This window comes from Labeo rohita, unplaced genomic scaffold, assembly GCF_022985175.1.
Source record: "Labeo rohita strain BAU-BD-2019 unplaced genomic scaffold, IGBB_LRoh.1.0 scaffold_1043, whole genome shotgun sequence".
NCBI classification, from domain to species: domain Eukaryota; kingdom Metazoa; phylum Chordata; class Actinopteri; order Cypriniformes; family Cyprinidae; genus Labeo; species Labeo rohita.
Window position 1 is genome coordinate 8092 of NW_026127168.1, and position 20495 is coordinate 28586.

The following is a 20495-nucleotide window of genomic DNA, read 5'->3' on the forward strand; positions in this document are numbered from 1 at the left end:
GACCTTTAAATAGCCCACACTTTGCGGCAGCCCTTGCTTACGGCAATACCACCCTGAGCGCGCCTGATCTCGTCTGGTCTCGGAAGCTAAGCAGGGTCGGGCCTGGTTAGTACTTGGATGAGAAACCGCCTGGGAATACCAGGTGCTGTAAGCTTTTGGCTTTTCTTCACTACTGATATAATACGCTGGCCTTCAGGGGGGCTGACCTTTAAATAGGCAACTCTTTGCAACAGCTCTCGCTTACGGCCATACCCCCACCTGAGGCGCTAGAGAGCAACAGGAAGTGGTTGGCTACAGGAAGGTGAGAAAAGGCTCACCCAAACTTTTGTGTAGTTTTTTTGTTTTGTTTTTCTTCAATTTCTTTTTTGTCTTTAGTTTTTTTTGTTTGTTTGTTTTGTCCTCCCAACAGCTTTGCTGTTTGGGAGGGACTGTTTTCAGGGTTTTTGTTTTGTTTTGTTTGGTTTTGTTTTGGACGGATTAAAGGCTACGAACATGGATTTGGCACGAGAGAAAAGGCGGCAAATGGAAAATGGACTGGATAAAAGACAATGAGTAAAGGATTACCCTGAAAAGGAGCATAAACGGATTTACGCTAAAGAAACCACTGTGGTGATTGATCTGACTGAAGTGCAGGATGGGAAAGTGGAGGACATCATTAAAGCATTGACAGACAAGATGGATGTGACGAATATATTTGCGGTAAGACCAAAAATGTTGAGAGAATATGAAATAACTTTGGAGAAAGAAGAAGATATTGAGAAACTGGCAGATGGATTGATGATAAAAGGAAAGACATGTGAAATTAAAAAGTTAAATAATAAAGATTTTGTTGTCTCTTTCATGTAGTGATGGGAAGTTCGGATCATTTTACCGACTCGGTCCTTTGAGTCTCGTTCAGCAAAATGAACGAATCTTTTTTTCGAGTCATTTCGTTCATTACATTCATTTTAGCAAAATATAATTAAAATGTTAAGTTTTACCTCCCCAACACATCTACTGCTTACACAAACGTTGATCACACTACAAACAAAACAAAACTATAATGCTATAAGAAACAGAAAAGATTCATTCATTGTTTACCTGGGTCTTTAGTCTATGATTCGCTCACCTCGCCTCTTATCTGACAAGTTTTCGGGTTTGAGTTGTTCGTTCATCACGTGACAGCCCAATTAGCTAACCAACGCAGTCTGAGCCGGAAAGAGAATTGATTAGTTCATCTCTCGAGTCCTCGGGTTTGAGTCGTTCGTTCATCACGTGACATCCCCGTAATGTTAACCTATGCAGCCTGAGCCGGAAAGAGAATTGATTAGTTCATCTCTCGAGTCTTCGGGTTTGAGTCGTTCGTTCATCACGTGACATCCCCGTAATGTTAACCTATGCAGCCTGAGCCGGAAAGAGAATTGATTAGTTCATCTCTCGAGTCCTCGGGTTTGAGTCGTTCGTTCATCACGTGACATCCCTGTAATGTTAACCTATGCAGCCTGAGCCGGAAAGAGAATTGATTAGTTCATCTTTTGAGTCTTCGGGTTTGAGTCGTTCGTTCATCACGTGACATCCCCGTAATGTTAACCTATGCAGTCTGAGCCGGAAGGAGAATTGATTAGTTCATCTTTTGAGTCTTCGGGTTTGAGTCGTTCGTTCATCACGTGACAGCCCTATAAGGTGAACGAACGACTCTAAAACAGGTGAACTAATTCCAGTACAGAACCTAATAGGATGTTGCGCATGCGCGACTGAACGAATCACTCCCCGAGGCGACTCGTTCGTCCCGAGTCACATTAAAGATTCGTTCAAAATGAACGAATCGTTCAAGAACGACCCATCACTACTTTCATGGATCTGCCCGCTTACCTGGAGGACGACGAGGTTCTACGAAAGCTGGAGGGATGGGGGGTAACTCCCATCTCCCAGATCAAACAGAGATTCTATCCTGGCACCCGCATCGAGGATGGAACGAGATTCGTGAGAGTGCGATTCCCAAAAGAGGTGGCTTCTCTGCCCTATAGCATGAGAATGGAGACAGAAGAGGGTCCTCAGTATTTCAGGGTGATACACAGCCAGCAGGTGAGAACCTGTAGGCTGTGTATGAGCCCTGAACACCTGATGAAGGACTGCCCAGACTTGACGAAACAGGGACACTGATAGAGACGACAGAGGGTTTACAAACGGAATTGGAAAAGTCAGAGGAGCAGGTCAACGAGGAAGGGAGAGTGGACAGAGACAATGAAAACATTGATGATGGCGGCATTATGGGAATATCAAATAAAAGAAGAAGAAAAACTAAGGTAACACCAAATCTAGAGAAAGCCAAAGGAAAGTTTTAAAACAAAGATGTGAGGAGAAACAGGACAGTGGAGATACTGGAAAGGAAGGGGAGGACATGAACTGACAAAATGGGGATTTTATGGCTTTTAGTTTATTTTATGGTATTGAAAATTGTGACTTTTAATGCTAGAGGACTAATGAATGGTTTTAAATTTGAAAAGATGAAGGAACTGTGTAAAAATGAGGACGTGATTTTATTGCAAGAGACAAACTGGAAAGAGAATGGTATGGAGGATTTTAAAAAAAGATGGGAAGGGGAATTACTCTTTAATAACGGAGAAGAAAAAATGGGAGGAGGAATGGCGTTTTTAATAAGAAAAGACAGAGGTATCAAGACAAAGCATTTGTATAGTGATAAAAAAGGAAAATGTATGATGGTAGAAATTGGGGTGGAAGGAGAAAAATTTATTTTGGTGAACGTGCATGCTCCTAATGAAGAAAAGGAAAAGAAAATGTATTTTAATATTTTAGCCGATGTAATTGAAAAATGGGGGAAGGTGGTGATCGCAGGGGATTTTAACACAGTTTTTAGCAAAATGGATATGGCGAGTGGGATGGTTTTTAAAACGGATGGGGGGAGAAAAGAACTAAAGTCGTTGATGGAAGAGAAAAATATGATTGATGTGTGGAGGGAAAGAAACGAGAAAAAGAAGGAATTTTCAAGAAGACAGTTGGTGGGGAATTTTATGTGCCAAACCAGAATAGATTATTTTTTAAGTACTAGAAATCTGGAATGTTTTATTGATAGAATAGTTTATAAAGAAACAACCTTAAGCAATCACAAAATGGTTTTAATGGTGATGGATTTCAAAAAAGAAACGAAGGGACCTGGAGTGTGGATTTTAAACACTGATGTTTTAAAAAATGAAAGTTTTAAAAAAGAGATTGAAAATATATTAGATGAGAGGAAAAAAGATTTGATGTATATGGAAGACAAAAGGCAATGGTGGGAAAACGTAAAGTATCGGATAAAGAAATATTCAATAAACTACTGTAATTTGTTACAAAAGGTTAAAAGTGTTGTGGTTTCCCCTCTTCCCCGTCAAAGAATTACTCTTGAGTCTTGGGTTTTGATGCCAAAAGATTACTCTTGAGTCTTGGGTTTTGATGCCAAAAGATGAGGACTTTTTTATTGCCGCAGACAATCAAGCCGAGTTGTCTATATAGAGAACTAATAACACTATCATGGGAAACAGATAAGGCCTCTTAGTGGCCCCTAAAATAACATGAGATACAGCTCTGCTGGTGGGGCCCTAAAAAAATAATAACCATATGGGCTTGTCTATTTTTCCATACTTATGGGCCTCTTATCAACATAGAATGTGCTAGGCCCAGCAACACATAAGTAGGACTATAATTATAATAGTAAATTAATTTGGACACAATTCCTCTATATTTTAGTTAATAAAATCTTCCTCATATTCCCCCTTTGAGACGTTTACGTCTCACCTTCTCCGGAGTGCTGTGTCAAGATCCAGCCTCTTAGTAATTACTACTCAGTGACAAAAATAAAGTCACTATGTTTCATTATCAATTAACTAAATCATGCCACGGCATTCGGAAGAAGTTAGGGCCAAACATCTCCCCTCTTATCTTTTGGCTAGAAGGGAGTAAAAGACCCTGACACCTTAACATACTTTTCCTAACTGAATACAAAGAGGGTTATAAAAATGTTTAAAGTCTGTTCGTGCACTTGGTTTGGCCTTGCCTGTGGTTGTCACAATTACGTAAAATACATAAAGAACAATGAAAATAAGAGTACATAAGAATAATACTAAACCAAAAAGAGAAACCAAAACAAAATATATACAATATGAAACAAAATAAAACATACATAACATAAAGATTTAGGTTACAGATACATTTGTCTTAATTTTCATCGGAGGAACTCGAAAATTGATCTACCCGTTGCAAATTCAATGCTGTTCTGTAAAGCAGGTCCCCATAATATTCATGTTTAATCAGATTCCTTCTTCATCTTTGCAATACCTTAACATGTCAATTTGTTTAAGTGTGGCCTTGATAACTAGGGATTTTAATAATGGTAGTATACAGCAAAATAGTAATCCTCCTATTCCGATTGTCACTCCCAAGAGTATTCCTAATTTTGCTAGCCATGCTCCCCATGATCCTAATTTTAAATTAAACCAATCCCATGTTTTTTCATCTCTTCTAGCATTAGTTGCCATTTCTACTTGTAATTCCTTAAGTTTGGTCATGGCTTTTGTAAATGCTCCTTCTGGTGCTGTATTGTTAGGGATATATTTATAACATAGGTCTCTGAATAAGACGCACACCCCTCCTTTGTCTGCCAACATCAAATTAGGGCTAATCTATTTTGCCATGTCATTTTACTGGTTGCATCTAATTGTTCTCCTAAAGAAATTAATGCTTCGTTGGTATAATTAATGAACCTTTGTTGATTGTAGTATATGTAATTTATCCATTCTGTATTTTTATTTTGTGAAATCCAAATGAATATTGATTCAAAATCTGAAACCTGATTCAAAACTTGACTTTATCTTGTGCTTTGAACTGATCCGGTACACCTCTGGGTTGACCTATTGAATTTATATATACTTTAGGATCTGGCATATAATTTCTAATATAATTTCTCTTAACTCTGTGATTAATTGTTTCATTTCTTCCTAATGAGGATTTTGAATCCCATTCTATTATATGGAGTTCTTGCACTAATCGTACTCTCGTGCATTTACCTCTCCATCCTAATGGTAGGGCAGACAAAAGTTTCCTTCTTCCACAAATCCAGAAGAAATCGGCTAATGCTATACTTTGGTCCTTATATAGGTCTGCATTAGGTAATGATATAGTTTGATTTTTACAGGTTTTAGCTGGCCAAATTTGTTCGCCTTTTTTTATTCCTGATGCCCGCATGGGTGGAAAATCTCTAGAATCATCTACACTTCGAAATATTGCTGTATCTATATTCCAAATGACACTGCATTTTCCTTTGAATTGTCCCACATTTACAACACCTGTGGGGTTAACAAAGCACTCATATTTTTTACTGTAGTCTATGGTGTACCATAGTGGAATCTCTACTTGATCAACTTGTATTTTCAAATCTTCAGTTATATCTAAGCTTCTACATTTAGCTCTCAATCGAGGTATATGCTTGTAGAATGGTTTTTGTTTAGCATTGCTTAGGGAGCCTAGACACTCAGCTGGACAAAAAGGTCTGAAGTCTTTTCCTAAATGACAAAAGTTTCTGTTGAATTCAGTACCATGTTCATAACTGAATGGATTAGGGACTACTATTACTTGGCTCATCTGTGTTTTAGAACAGAATAGGCAGTCTTTTAGTTTAACGGTTGTGAAAGTTGCCCAATTATCATTAATTGTTTGTGCTGTTTCCCATAAAACATTTAGTTTGGTATCATCTTCCTACATGTCATAATTCTCTTCAACATTCCTATGTTGTTTTTCATACAATCCTGGTTCAGTTGTAGTCGAGATTGAGCTATTATTCCCTTTCTGACCCTATATCTATCATAAGTCTCCCATGTGGACCAAAAATCCTCTACCTTTGCATTCAAGTGTGGTGACCAAGACCCTTGTTGCTTAACTTTCCTTGTCACTTCCCCCTTTCGCACAACAGTCAAAACCATGAGCATCTTTCCCCCACATATACATTTTTCTTCAGGGGAGAAGTAAAATATCCTGCCTCCCTAATCCTTTTAATATTAAAAGTTCTTTCATGACACAGTTTTACATGTCTTCTTCATTCTCTAATTCTGTCTTTCTTTCTCGTGTTCTCCCTTCTTGTCTGCTCCACATTTCCTTCCCCCTTTTTTCCATCTTCACCAGGGTGACTCTTTGCGAGTCGTTGCAATGGTCTTTCCCTCGTTGGCAAGGGAGGGTCGTTACTAGCACGCCCTTAATCCCTCACTCCATGCTGTGTAGGGTTGTTGAAGCTAGTTGGCGTGTTTTAGGGAGAGAGATGTGGTCCCGTTTTGCTGATCAATGTGATTTTCCCCTTTGAGATCATAACTGCATACACTGGTGGGGCAAACCTTCCCTGGCCTTGATAGAACTGCTGTTGCCTGTAAATGGAAACTTTCAGAGTTTTGGTTAGTGATATCAGGCATGTTCATTTTTTTTTTCATTTGGCCAGTCGTCCTTTTCGGTGAGACCTGTAGAAATGTCAAGTGGGTTGAGGGCTGTCCTAGCCCCTTTTGGCTTCTCATACATCTGTTTGCAATCCATTGTATTAACATAAAGAGCAGGGTTAATACCCATTTTCTATAATAAAGAATTTGGCTTTATTAAATTGTTTTCATCCTTACTATTTTTGATTAATTTCAGTGTTATTCTCAACAATTTGCTAATTAAGTTTTCTTTTTGTTTTATAAATTTAGTCCCTCTATCACTGGATAAAATTTTTTGGTCTATTTTGCTAAGTAGCATAGGCTTTTTAAGCTGGAAAACACTCAACCCACTTTATTAAATGTTGACAATCAGAAAGACAATATTTTATCCTTTTGACACAGAATCAGCTCCATCCTGGGATGCTGGAAAAGAAAGTTAGCTGTGGGGTGGACAGAGCAAGCTTCCTTGCTTTGCCTTCCCACATAATACGCTGCGCAAGTGTGGCACTGTTTTTCTTTCCGCCACAACAATAATTTAGGTGCTGACCAGGAAACTTAACCAATTCATCCAGGGTCATTTTAAGGCATAATCTGCCCTGTGGGCCCACATTTAAATTTTTGCATACAGCTGTTTTGGCAAATTAATTGATTTGCCTCAGTGTCTCGTCAGACATCTTCTTTCACTCCATGTCACACCATTGCACACCATCATTCACACTTTTTCACACCCTTTCACACCCCACTCTTAGGCTAAAATCAAGTTTTTTTTTGTGCAACCTCTTTTTTCAACAAAATTTAATAAATTATTTTGTTTGGAATAATTAGCTCAGGTACTGTGCAATTGAGAAAGCCGATTGTAATTTCTCAAATGTCACATGTTTGTCTACTTTGAATTTTAGTCATGCTATCTAAAAAAAAGATTGGAGATCTCCACATGATCTAGGATCCATGGCCAAAATAATTTCTATCTTGTTACCCCCAGTGATGACAACATTTGTGATTTCATAATTTTGGAACTTTGCAGACATATTATTCTTATTTAATCTAGTCCTAGAAAATGACCATTAAACAAAATGGAGTGACCAATATTTTTATTTTATCAGCCCTATTTTTGTCTGTTAGAGTCTTCTTCATAAGAACTCAGCATTCTTGTTGACGATTCAGTTGTACCTTTCCCTAGTTTAATTAAATAGCGGTGGTTCCTGCCCGTTCTGCTGAAGAACCACACTCAGAGCCTTTGGTCTTGATTTCAGATGATAGACTTTGTTTACAAAAGGAATAAAGCCGAGAAGCCCTCTGCAGAGTAAATCTAACTAAGTTCTTTGCGTAACCCCATTTATACAGCTTTTTAAGGCGTGTTCTACAGTATACCTTATGTATATAATAAATTTCTCCCTAGAGTGGAAGAGAGAGGCCCCCCAGACTTGTTTTGGTATAGAACGAGACCCTTGACAGGCCCATATGTTTCTCATTTCTGAGGGTCCACACTGTTTCACCATGCAGGCCTCTGTCTCCCACCAAGGTTTCTAGGCACTATACCAAATCCAGCTCCATTTTTGTGTGATCAGTAAGTCATGCACTATCTTCTGTCTGTCAAAATTCCTTTTCTTTAAGACCTAAGGCTGGACTGGTAACTGTTGAAAAGCAGATCAAGAATGTTAGTTAAAACACAGAATTCAAAGAACTGCTGTGAGACCAGTGAATAACCAATACTAATTACTCTAATATAATAAACAAATTTGAAGCAGTCTCTATAGTGATCATTAAGTATGCAGCACCTGTGCACTCAATGGGAAGTGATGAAAGTTCTTCTGTGTAGACCATTAGTCTGTTGAAGCTGTTTGTCTGTTGCACTGGGTCGTCAGTCTGTGGTGGCCTGATGTGATGTATGGTCTTTGTTGTTTCTCTGCCTCCTCTCAGTCTGGCATTACTGTCACAGTTTTGCTTTTCAGGATGTTCTCTTCATCCTCAGGAAAAGTCTCAAGTGAAAGATTCACCTTTTCCTGTTTTGAGTCAGCCTTTCTCCATGCAGAAGTATGCACTCCTCTTTCTGGAGGGGGGTGGAAAGTCCATCTGCTTCTCCCTCTTCTTCTCTCTGCAGCTTTGTCTTTGCCTCTTCACCACACTGGTAGACAGACTCCAGCACATTGCTTCCTTTTTCCCAGGCACTGTTGTAGCCATCTGAAACTCTAACACTCAGAGACTGCATTAATCAAATTGACCTTAGTCAAACTTGTGTCTTGAGCAATTAGCTCTTTATATAAATTTCACTTTTCAGCCAAATCTTTCAATGGTCCTACCATATAAAACATTCATCTGGTTAAAGCAGCAGTTCCCTTATTCTATTTTAGTAAAGCAAGTTCTTCATTGCAGGAAAATAGAAAGCAGTTTTTCTTTGCAAAATGCAGAAAACAGCAGTAATCTACCTTCATTATCTAGGAATATTACAATTAAACAAAAAATAGTTTTTTCTTACAACAGCATGACATGCCTATGGTAAAAACCATCATAATTTTCTTTTAAATTCACATAGATGTTCAGAATAATCTAGTAATGGTGAATTAATTTCCCAACCTACATATATTTAATCACCAAAGTTACATTCTTATTGAGAAATGTCTATGGCTTATGTATCAAAATTTCTATTAATTTGGTCACCCAATCTTGCTCTCATTCAACATTGCTCTCCACAAGTTATCTGTTAGTTAATTCAAACCCAAATCTTTGAAACTCTGTAATGGATTAACTTCCATACTGTCTCCCAGGGATAACGAGATACAAAAATTAGACGTCTTCAGACATAATATATACTTTTTAAGCATGTGCAATCTTATTTATTCATCTATTATGATAAATTATTAAATAATAAATGTATATCCTATTTTTATTGGTCTCTTGCTACAATAATCTTCAAAGTCCATATCTTGTATCTATTTAGAACAAAATTCATATAAGTCACTTTTTATTTAGAGCTCTACACTCATTTATCCATGTCCTTTTAATTCCAGGGCTCATACATTCACACTGTCCTTTATTTTGGGACCAAGTACATTCTCTCAAGCGTTTACAAGCAACTCTCATACTTCTCTCTCTCTCTCTGTGAAACACAGGAGAGGCCGCAGCCGCCGCTCGCCAGATACAGAGTCTGTTACACAATCATTCCCCTACACTTCGCACAACTCCCACTCTGCTCTCTCTGGTGCCGTTTAAATACACCAACCACTGTATTCACTATTTCACTTGCACAATAAATAAATAAATAACCTGACAAGCTTGCACTCTGTCTTCCTGATACCAAGGAAAGGCAACGCTGCCCTTACAAGTTTGCTCTCTGTCTTCTCTTGATTAATCTTAAATCAAGGAAAGGCAACCCTTGCGCAATAAATAACCTACAAGTTTGCTCTCTGTCTTCTCGATAACCTTATATCAAAGAAAGGCAACCCTTGTAGTGCCTAACCCTGTAGGACTTTTGCCTAGGACTCTACCAGCGCTTCTCTTTTAATCTAATTCTACTTAAATATAAAAAATCTGAATTCACTGTTCTCCTCAAGTCCAACTCAACAGAAAATACAGATCAATGCATGCATTTAGTGCTTTTGGAATCAAAACCCCACTTTCCTCCAATTATTACAGTTCGATAAATTTAGAAGGATGTAAAGTGTCTCACCACAAGCAAACTCTGGAAAACAACACAACCTATCTATGTAAGCAAAACTGCTTACCTTTGGCCAAGTTGTTGTGTTGCTCGTCCAGAGTCCGCTCGCCGTGGTCCACCTCGCTGTCCTTTCGAGAATCCTGTTCGTGACGCCAATTCTGTTGTGGTTTCCCCTTTTCCCCGCTGGAGAATTACTTTGGAGACTTGGGTTTTGATGCCAAAAGATAGACTTTATTGTCGCGACAATCAAGCCGAGTTGTCTATAGAGAACTAATTTTCCTCTGGTTGGGCACAGCGTTATATAGTGGTCTTCGCACGCAAGCATGTCACCCTAAATCACTAGGGTGGGGGTCTTAAGGTAAACACTATCATGGGAAACAGATGGTTTTCCTTAAGGCCTTAACTTCCCAAAGTGGCCCCTAAAATAACATGACCAGCTCTGCTAGTGGGCCCTAAAAAAAAAATAATAACCATATGGGCTTGTCACATTTTTCCATACTTATGGGCCTCTTAACACAACATAGGATGTGCTTGCCCAGCAACATATAAGTAGGATGCATGATTATAATGGTAGATTAATTTGGACACAATTCCTTTATATTTTAGTTAATAAAATCTTGGAAGCGAGTTTTACAAAGTTTTTAAAGAAAAGGTAGTAGGGATTTTAAATGAAATTTATGAAGAAGTTTTTAAAAAAGAAAGAGTAAACCCAAAAATGGGGCTAGGATTAATGAAAATAATATACAAGAAAAAGGGAGACAAAAATTAACTGAAGAATTTTAGACCTATTACAATGTTAAACACTGATTTAAAAATTTTAGCAAAGGTCTTAGCCAATAGGTTAAAAAAAGTCATGCCAAATATAATAGAAACCAACCAAGCATATGGAGTAAAGGGGAGAGATATAGCAGACGTTACGAGCAGCATAAGAGATATAGTGGGTTATATAAAAGAAAAAGAAAGGAGCGCATACATTATAAGTATGGACTTTGAAAAGGCATTTGACAGAGTTGAACATGGGTTTTTATTTGCGGTTTTAAAAGAATTTGGTTTTGGGGATAATTTTATAAAATGGATCTCAATTTTATACAGGGATATTTTAACAAAAGTAAAATGCAATGGATTTTTAACTCAACCTTTTAAAGTTTCAAGATCTATAAGACAAGGGTGTCCATTGTCAGCACAGTTGTACTCTTTGGTGGCAGAACCTTTAGGGCTTTTAATAAATAGAGAAAAAAGAATAAAGGGAATAAAAATGGAAGAGGGAAAAGAGTTAACAAAAATATTTCAATACGCCGATGACACGACAATTGTGGTTGAGAATATAGAAAGTGTTAAAAGAGTGATAGAGAAAGCAAAATTTTATTGTGAGGGTTCAGGTGCAAAAATAAATGAAGAAAAAACTGTATATATGAAGTTTGGAAGGGCGGAGGTTTTAACGGGGGTTTTTAGGTTTAAGGAGGTCCAAGAAATGAAGATTTTAGGAGCAATATTAGCAAGGAATGAAAAGGAGGCTATTGACAGTATGTGGGAAGAGACGGTAGGAGGGATGGAAAGAAGACTTATTTTTTGGAGAAACAGATTTTTAAGTTTGAAAGGGAAAATTTTAATTGTAAATATGTTAATGTTATCCAAAATGTGGTACAATTTGCATGTCATGCCATTGCCAGACTGGGTTTTGAAGAGAATAAAGAAAAGTGTTTTAGAATTTTTATGGGACAAAAAGCCTCCAAGAATTGCATATTTTACATTGATAGGGAAACCAAAAGAGGGAGGGATGGGTTTGGTAGACGTAGAGCAAAAAATGAAAAGCATGAGGGTAAAGGTGGTAAGGAAATATTTGGATGATACAAACAAAGCGGAGTGGAAGGAAGTGATGAGTTTCTATTTAAACAAATGTGGGAATTTTAATTTAGGGGAAGACACTTTATGGATGAAGCTGAAGAATTGGATGATGGAGGGGATCCCACAGTTTTATAAAGAGGTTTTAAATGCTTGGAGGCTTTTTTTAACAGAGGTGGATTTTAATCCAGAGGGGAGGGAAAGGATTTTAAATCAACCTCTGTTTTTAAATGGAAAAATAAAGATACAAGAGCGTGACCTCTATTTTAAGAAGTGGTTGCAAGTGGGGATTGTGAAGGTAAGGGATGTTTTATGGGAATATAAAGAGGGATTTTTACCACTTCAAGTGATTATAGATGCAATGGAGGAGGGGAAGGAGGATTTAAATGTAATGGTTTTAAAAAGACAATACGAAGAGGTGAAAAAAGCAATCCCAGGAGAATGGCTGGATGATCTTAACAAGAGGGAAGAAAAGGAAAACAAAATGAATGTGTTTTTAAAATGTAAAGACAAGTTGGTGAATTTTAATTTGGGTACTGTTAAAATGTTCTATGGTTTTTTTATGAAAAGAATTTTTAAAAAACCTGTTGCCAATCAATTCTGGATAAGGCATTTTAATGAAATTGAAGAAAAAGATATCTGGAGGCATATGGCATGGAAATGGTTGGATGTAAATCTAGAATGTTTTGATTATTTTATTAGACAAAATGTGTTTTTTACGGAAATGAGATTGTGTGCTATGCAGAAAGAAACAAATGCTCAATGCAAAGTTTGTAAAACAGAAGATGAGGGAATTTTACATTTGTTTTTATTCTGTGAAAAGTTGAGCCCATTTTTTAACGAATTTAAGAAACTAATCAAAGATTTAAGAGGTAACGAGGAGGATTTTAATTGGAGTAGAATGTTTATGTTGGGAATGGCAGAGAATAAACTAAACAAGAAACTCATTAATTTGTTTTTAATATGTGCAAAAAAAGCAATATGGAAAAGAAGGAATATAGCCAAAAACAGAGATTTTGTTTTAAACCTATGGTTTCTTTTTAAATGGATGGTAGAAGATCATGTCAAAATGCTGTACAGTTATTTTAAATCAGAAAATAAGATGGGGGATTTTTATGAAATTTTCACAAAAGATGTCATATGTATTTTTTTAAAAAAGCACTTTTACATGCCAAGGGAAGATGAACTTTTGTTGGTTTAGCTTTTGGGCTATTATTTGTTGTTATGATTGTGTTAAAAAGATGCTTGTGTCATGTGATTTTTATGAATGTTTCCCCAGCAACAAATGTTAAATTCTTGTTAAAAATGGGAGACCGCCTGGGAATTCCAGGTGCTGTAAGCTTTAATGACTGTATGTATAATGTATGGTAAAGGTTTTGGATGTAAAGGTGACTGTAGAAGAGAATTGTACTTCTTTTTGTAACTTTTTTTTTTTTTCTTTTTTCTATTGTATTTTATTGATTGAGATTTTTTAATAAAAAAAAATAAAAATAAAAATAAAAAAAAAAGCGCGCCCAATCTCGTCTGATCTCGGAAGCTAAGCAGGGTCGGGCCTGGTTAGTACTTGGATGGGAGACTGCCTGGGAATACCAGGTGCTGTAAGCTTTTGGCTTTTCTTCACTAATGATCTGATACACTTGCCTTCAGGGGGGCTGACCTTTAAATAGCCAACTCTTTGCAGCAGCTCTCGCTTGTGGCCATACCACCCTGAGCGTGCCTGATCTCGGAAGCTAAGCAGGCTCGGGCCTAGTTAGTACTAGGTGGATGGGATCCCGCCTGGGAATACGAGGTGTTGTAAGCTTTTGGCTTTTCTTCACTACTGATCTGATACACTGGCTGACCTTTAAATAGCCCACACTTTGCGGTAACCCTCACTTACAGCCATACCACCACCTGAGGTGCTAGAGAGCTACAAGAAGTGAGCTGGCAGTAGTTGGGAGAGGAAGGCTCTCCTCCATTTTGTGTTTGGTTTTTTTTTTTTGGTTTGTGAGTTTTCTAACTTTAAGTTGGTTTTTTTTGTGTATTTTTTTTTAATTATAAAAACACCCAACAGCGGCTTTTTTGCTGGCTGGCGGGTGGTAAAACCTTTTTATTTTTTAATTTATTTTTTATTTTTATTTTATTCTTAAAAAAATATAGCATTTTTTCAACGGACGGATTAATGGATTCCGACCCAGGACTGACCAGAGGGACACGTATGGCAAACAACACTGGACTGGCATGAGGAACACGCATGGCAAACGACAATGGAATGGCAGGAGGAACACACACGGCAAACAACACCGGAACGGCACGAGGAATACGCATGGCAAATGACAATGGAACGACAGGAGGAACACCGGACACCGGATTGGAAAAACGACTACGAGCTAGAAATGGAATAAACCAAGAAGTAAGTGAAAAGTCTGTTGAACAAAAATATTTAAAGGAAGCTACAGTGATTGTAAATGTGGAGAATGTGATTGAGGTGAGAGCGGAGGATATTATTAAAGCTGTAACAGAACAATGTGGACATGGCAAAATTTTAGCGCTAAGACCAAGACAAGGGAAAGAATACAAACTGACAATGGAAAATGAAGAAACGTGTGACAAACTAATCGATGGACTAAGAATAAAAGGAGTGGACTGTGAAGTGAAAAATCTACAAAACAGAGACTATGTTGTTTCCTTCATGCACCTGCCTGTCTACCTGGATGACAAAACAAATTTTTGAAAAATTGGAATGAGATGGGGAGTTGATCCCATTACGAAAGTTAAAAGAAGACGATACCCGGGCACTGACATTGAAGACGGAACAAGGTACCTAAAGGTGAGGTTCCTTAAGGAAGTGGCATCACTGCCATACAGCACAAGGCTAGAAACAGCCGAAGGGCTGCAGTATTTCTGGGTGATGGACAGCCATCAGGTGAAGACCTGTAGACTGTGCATGAGCCCGGATCACCTGCTGAGAGAATTTTATTAAATGGATTAAGATTTTATATAAGATTGCACTATAAGATTAAATGTAATGATTTTTTAACAGATTGTTTTAAAATAACACGGTCAAAAAGAGAGGGTTGTCCGTGTGGGTTTACAAATTTAAGAATCTGTTTAAAATATGCTGATCCTTTGCTAGGTTCCAATATAACAACATAAACTGAAAAAGTTATGTATATTGTGACAGTCTAAGAGCAGGCAGCCCAGGCCCTGAGACAGTAACCTTTTGTCTTTGTGCAGTTCCTGAACATCTGGCAAGTTTTCCCAAGTTAAGTGTGAATTCTAAGCTCAAGCTACAACTGTGCCTTTTGTTTAAGCACCTATGCATTTGAATGACACTTGTATGCTAAATAGATCAAGGCTGGGAAAAATCTTTTACTGGGCTGATTTCCTGTACCACATTTGCATGCTTTGTTTAGACTGATTCCACCTCAATGTACTCCTCCCCCTTTAAACCTATATACTCTTCTGCTGTGCTGAGATTTTGTCAGACGACTTTTTGATGACTGCAGCGCCATGCAGCGAGTATCTGAATAAAGAGAAACTTCTGCTTCAAGATATCCAAAACGTCTCCTGGTCTCTAAGGAAAAAAAAAATTCACGACAGTAGTGAATTTGACAAGTTTAAGTTTTGAAGAGATATTAATACCAATCTTAATGGAAATTTTTTAATACATTTTTTCAAAAGGAAGTGTTGAATGAAATAATGGGAATGGGGCTGATGAAATCAATATACAAAAAGAAAGGAGAGAAGATGGATTTGAAAAACTACAGGCCAATTACTATGTTAAACACTGACCTGAAGATTTTAGCCAAAATATTAGCAAGCAGACTAAAAGAAATGATGCCAAGAATAATCCAAACGATTCAAGCATATACGAACAAAGGAAGGGACATAGCTGATATTACAATGAGTATAAGTGATATAATAGAATATTTGGAGGAAAAAAATGTTTGAAGTGCTTAAAAGTTTTTGTTTTGGGGAAGTTTTTAGGAAATGAAAACAGGTTTTATATAAGGGAGCTTTAACAAAAATAAAATGTAACGGATTTTTAACAGAATGTTTTAAAATAACGAGATCAATAAGGCAGGGTTGTCCGCTCTCCGCGTTGTTGTACTCACTTGTGTCAGAACCACTAGGCCTAACTGTAAACGATGAAGAGAAAATAAGAGGAATTGAGATTGAAGAGAGTAAACCAAATAGGAAAGTTTTTCAATATGCGGACAACACCACACTAATAGTAAAAGGGAAAGAGAATGTTAAAGAGATAATTAAGGTTGTACAAAATTATTGTAAAGGATCAAGGAGTAAAATAAATGAAGACAAGACTGTATATATGAGATCTGGAGCAGCAACGGAATGTTTTAATTTTAAAGAAGTAAAGAAAATGAAGATTTTAGGAATTTTAATGGGGAAAGACAGGAGGACAGTAAGAGATAAAATGTGGGACAAATTAATAACAGGGATAGAGAGGTGGTTACATTTTTGGAAATCTTGAAGGGAAAAGTTCTGGTTTTAAATGTTTTAATGGTGTCCAAATTGTGGTACATTTTATATGTATTGGAGATGCCTGTGTGGATGGAAAAGAGGTTGAAGAAATGTTTTCTTGATTTTTTTATTGGAGGGTAAACCGCCAAGAATAGTTTATAATATGATTTTAGGAGGGATAGAGAGGGGTGGTTTAGGATTAATAGACGCAGAATAGAGGAAAGACAGCTTAAGAGTGAAAAGAGTCAAAAAGTATTTAGGAAAAGAAAACAGACCGGAGTGGAAAAAAACAATGAGATATTTCTTAAACAAATGTGGGAATCTTAACATGGAGGATGGGGTTTTATGGATGAAAGTGCAATTTTGGATGACGGAAAGCTTACCTGAGTTCTATTTTTAGCGCATGTGGAAAGCTTTTCATGAAAATTGAATACAATCTGCACAGAAGAGAAAACATTTTAAATCAACCTCTGTTCTTAAATAATAACATTTTAAAACAAGGGAAGGTTTTATTTTTTAAGAAATGGATGGATGTTGGGATAATAAAAGAAAAAGATGTGTTATATGAATTTAAAGAAGGTTTTTACCAGAACATATATAGCAGAATATATCGTATGGATACAATGGAGGAGGCAAAAGAGGAATACAATACACAAGAAATCAAAAACAAATTTAACACAATCAAACAGGCAATTCCAAGTGAATGGATCCAAATAGAAAATATGGAAGAAGAAAGAGAAAAGAATGATGTGTATGTGAAAATAGGGGAAAAAATTGTATGATCTCAAAGAATGTACTGTGAAAATGTTTTATTGTTTTTTTTTTTTTTTTAGAGATGGTGTTTTTAAGGAACCAATTGTGAATTAAAGCTGCAAGCAGCGATGAAAGGGCCCTCGCACCCGGGCTCACCGCCGAACGGTGACGAATGGTGGGCACTATGCTTTTCACAGTTAATTTAGGAGGAATCTGTCAAAGTCATTAAGATGTGCCAAACTTCCTGCTGCCAGCTGGTGGCGCTATGCCTATAACTGAATATTGGAATGTAGATGTGTTCAGGCCTGCACTTTTATCAAACATACGAAGTTTGGTGCAGATTGAACATAGTATGCTTGAGCTAGTGTAAGACATGACATATCCTGCTGCCAACAGGTGGCGCTATGATTATATCTGAATTTTGGCCTTCAGATATGTTCAGGCCAGGACTCTTATCAAACATGTGAAGTTTGGGGCAGATCGGACATTGTATGGCTGAGTTATAACAACTTCTATTCCCATGGCGAAACATCAAACTTTGTCAGGCCGCCACGGACACGCCCTTCAACGAAAACTCAAGATCTTCACAATTTAACATGGCAAAGGCCTTTAGATTAGACTGACCAAATATAATGTTGATTTCGTGAAATCTGTAGGAGGAGTTTCTCTCAGCGTAAAACATGTCACTTCCTGTTACCAGCAGGTGGCGCTATAACTATACCTGAATATGGTCATGGGTATGTGTTCAGGACCAGACTCTTATCAAACATGTGAAGTTTGGGGCACATTAGATATTGTATGGCCGAGTTATAACAACTTCCTTTTTCATGGCGAAACATCAAAATTTGACAGGCCGCCACGGACACGCCCTCCAATGAAAACTCTAGATCTTCGCAATTTAACGTCACAAAGGGCTTTAGATTAGACTGACCAAATTTGGTGTTGATCTGAATAAATCTCTAGGAGAAGTTCGTTCAAGTATGATGCCTGGAAATGGCAAAAATGACACAAAAATTGCTGAGAAAATTAAAAATAACCGACTTCCTGTTGGGATTCAGATTTCGTACCTGGAGACTTTTTTGTAGGTATTGGTGTGTTACATGTGTGTACCGATTTTCGTACATGTACGTGACACGTAGCGGTAGGGGCACTTCATTGAAAGTGAATAGGTGGCGCTATTGAGCCATTTTGCCACACCCACTTCTGAAACCCATATCAGATGTAAATTTTCGCCAGTTCTGATGCGTGTGCAAAGTTTCATGACTTTTCGGGCATGTTTAGGCCCTCAAAAATGCGATTCATTTTGGAGAAGAAGAAGAAGAAGAAGAATTAAAGCTGCAAGCAGCGATGAACGGGCCCTCGCACCCGGGCTCACCGCTGACCGGTGGTGAATGGTGGGCACTATGCTTTTCACATAGTAAATTTAGGAGGAATATGTCAAAATATGGTTGGAAATGTGCATAAAATGTGTGTTTTTAGTGGGAGGGTGGAGGGATGCAGCATACCTGGTTACAATTTTGGTCAGTTATATAGAGGTGTTCAAGTTGAGATTGTTATGAACTGTCAGTTTTGGGGCACTTGTGTGATAGTGGAATTGGAAATGTTGTAAGGTTGTTTTTGAAGAGGTATTAAATGACATGGCAAGATCTTTGTAGTAGTGGAAAAAACTGTAGATTATACAGTAAAATGTAGGTGAAGTACATTAAAGTTGTAAAAACCAGTTAGTAGTGATCGTTTATTCTACTTACCAAATAATTCATTATGTATTCTTTCTAAATAATCTGTGTTGTTTTTAAGAAGTGTATTGAAGTGTGAAAGTGAAATATAGAATATGTTGTGATATTAATTAGTCTGTATGAGTATATATAGAAGTGTAAGGTCATTTATAGTAAAGATCCATGTAGATAGGTATGTATGTTGTATTAGGAAATGTGTAGTTTGTAAAGTAGAATTGTAAATCAAAAGTATGTTATATCAGTATGTTTGAGTATGCAATGTGTATGTTGTATTTAGAAAAGGAAATGGCAAAGATGTAATGATGAAGTGATAGTGAAAATGAATTTATGTCGGTGTTATGTATGCAGTAAAGAGAAAGGTGAAGTGCAAGAATAAGTCACATGGTTTGTCATAAGGAGAAAGGTAGTTTATTGTTTATTGTTGAACATTAATGCGAACACATTTGTTGTAAAATATTGTTTGGATACTTAAACATGCTTTGCTGGGAAGTGGCAAAAATGCCAGAGGAACTTTTGGAAATATGTAAAAAGTTTGTGTTTGCCTTGTTGGTTCAGGTGTAGTCCATCGTGTTTGTACAGGTAGTGGGCAATTTTTCCATGTTTCAGGAAAGGTTTCGTTGAGTCTAGAAAGATGATGTTGTGTGTTTGGATGGTGTAACATGGTGTTGTATTGTTTCACAGTTGTTTTTGTAGTTGAGTCATCTGTAGGTCGTGGTAGGACAGCACTAATTGCAAAATACAAAATGTGCGGTGTTGTTTGGGAGATTGAAGTGATTAGTGCTTTCATTCGTTGGATGATGATTGATGGAGAGGCTCCACTTGCAATGTCATTAGTTCCAATGTGCAGTAGTACCACAGCATTATTGCGAATCTTCCCAAAGTGGTATATGTGTTGTTGTGTTGATCGGTCCAGTGTAGTGCCTGGGTGTACCCAGCATTGTGCATCTGGCAGATAGTTGTCAACACCGTGACATATTGAGTCTGTTAACAAACAGACTTGCAGTCCTGTAGGAGAGAAGGAAAAAATGTGTTATAAAATGTAAAATGAAGTAACAATATAATATTTTGAGCTCTATAGAATAACAATTTCTCCTTTAGAGTGTGAGTATGAAAAAATATATATAATGTATATTAAATGTAATGTCAATCAGAATTCACTTAGTGCTGAAAATACTGTTTTGTTCTGTGTTGAGTTATGAAATCTCACAAATCCTGTTATGATAACAAAAACATGATGTGAGATTCACTGGAGATTGTAAATATCTGTAAACGTCAAAGTCAATAAATAGAAATTTTATATTAAATGAGTTGTATTGTCTAATTTTGTTGTGTTTTATGCAGTAACTAGTTTGAAATAGTCACAGGTAAGCTGTAGTGCATTATAGTGTAAAAAAAAGTGTATTTCGTTTATGAATGAATGTGTTTTTAAATGTATTGAGTGAGTGATTCAATTACCTGTTCATAAAAGTGATTTGCTTTGTTTTTGAATAAATCAGGTGTTTGAAAAAAAAAAAAAACAACTGAATAAATGATTTAGCAATAAAAGCGTGACTTGTCATTTGTAAAGTATCATTTTAGTTATTTAAATAATGTAATATTTTTATATTAAAA

At 37.0% G+C, this 20495-nt stretch overlaps 1 non-coding gene across 1 annotated transcript; it reads left to right on the forward strand.

Annotated features, from left to right (window-relative positions):
• The first annotated feature begins 35 nt into the window (after positions 1-35).
• LOC127157342 (5S ribosomal RNA) lies at positions 36-154 on the forward strand. Its single transcript, XR_007825879.1, has one exon. It is a non-coding gene; the product is annotated as a 5S ribosomal RNA (ribosomal RNA).
• Positions 155-20495: the final 20341 nt, after the last annotated feature.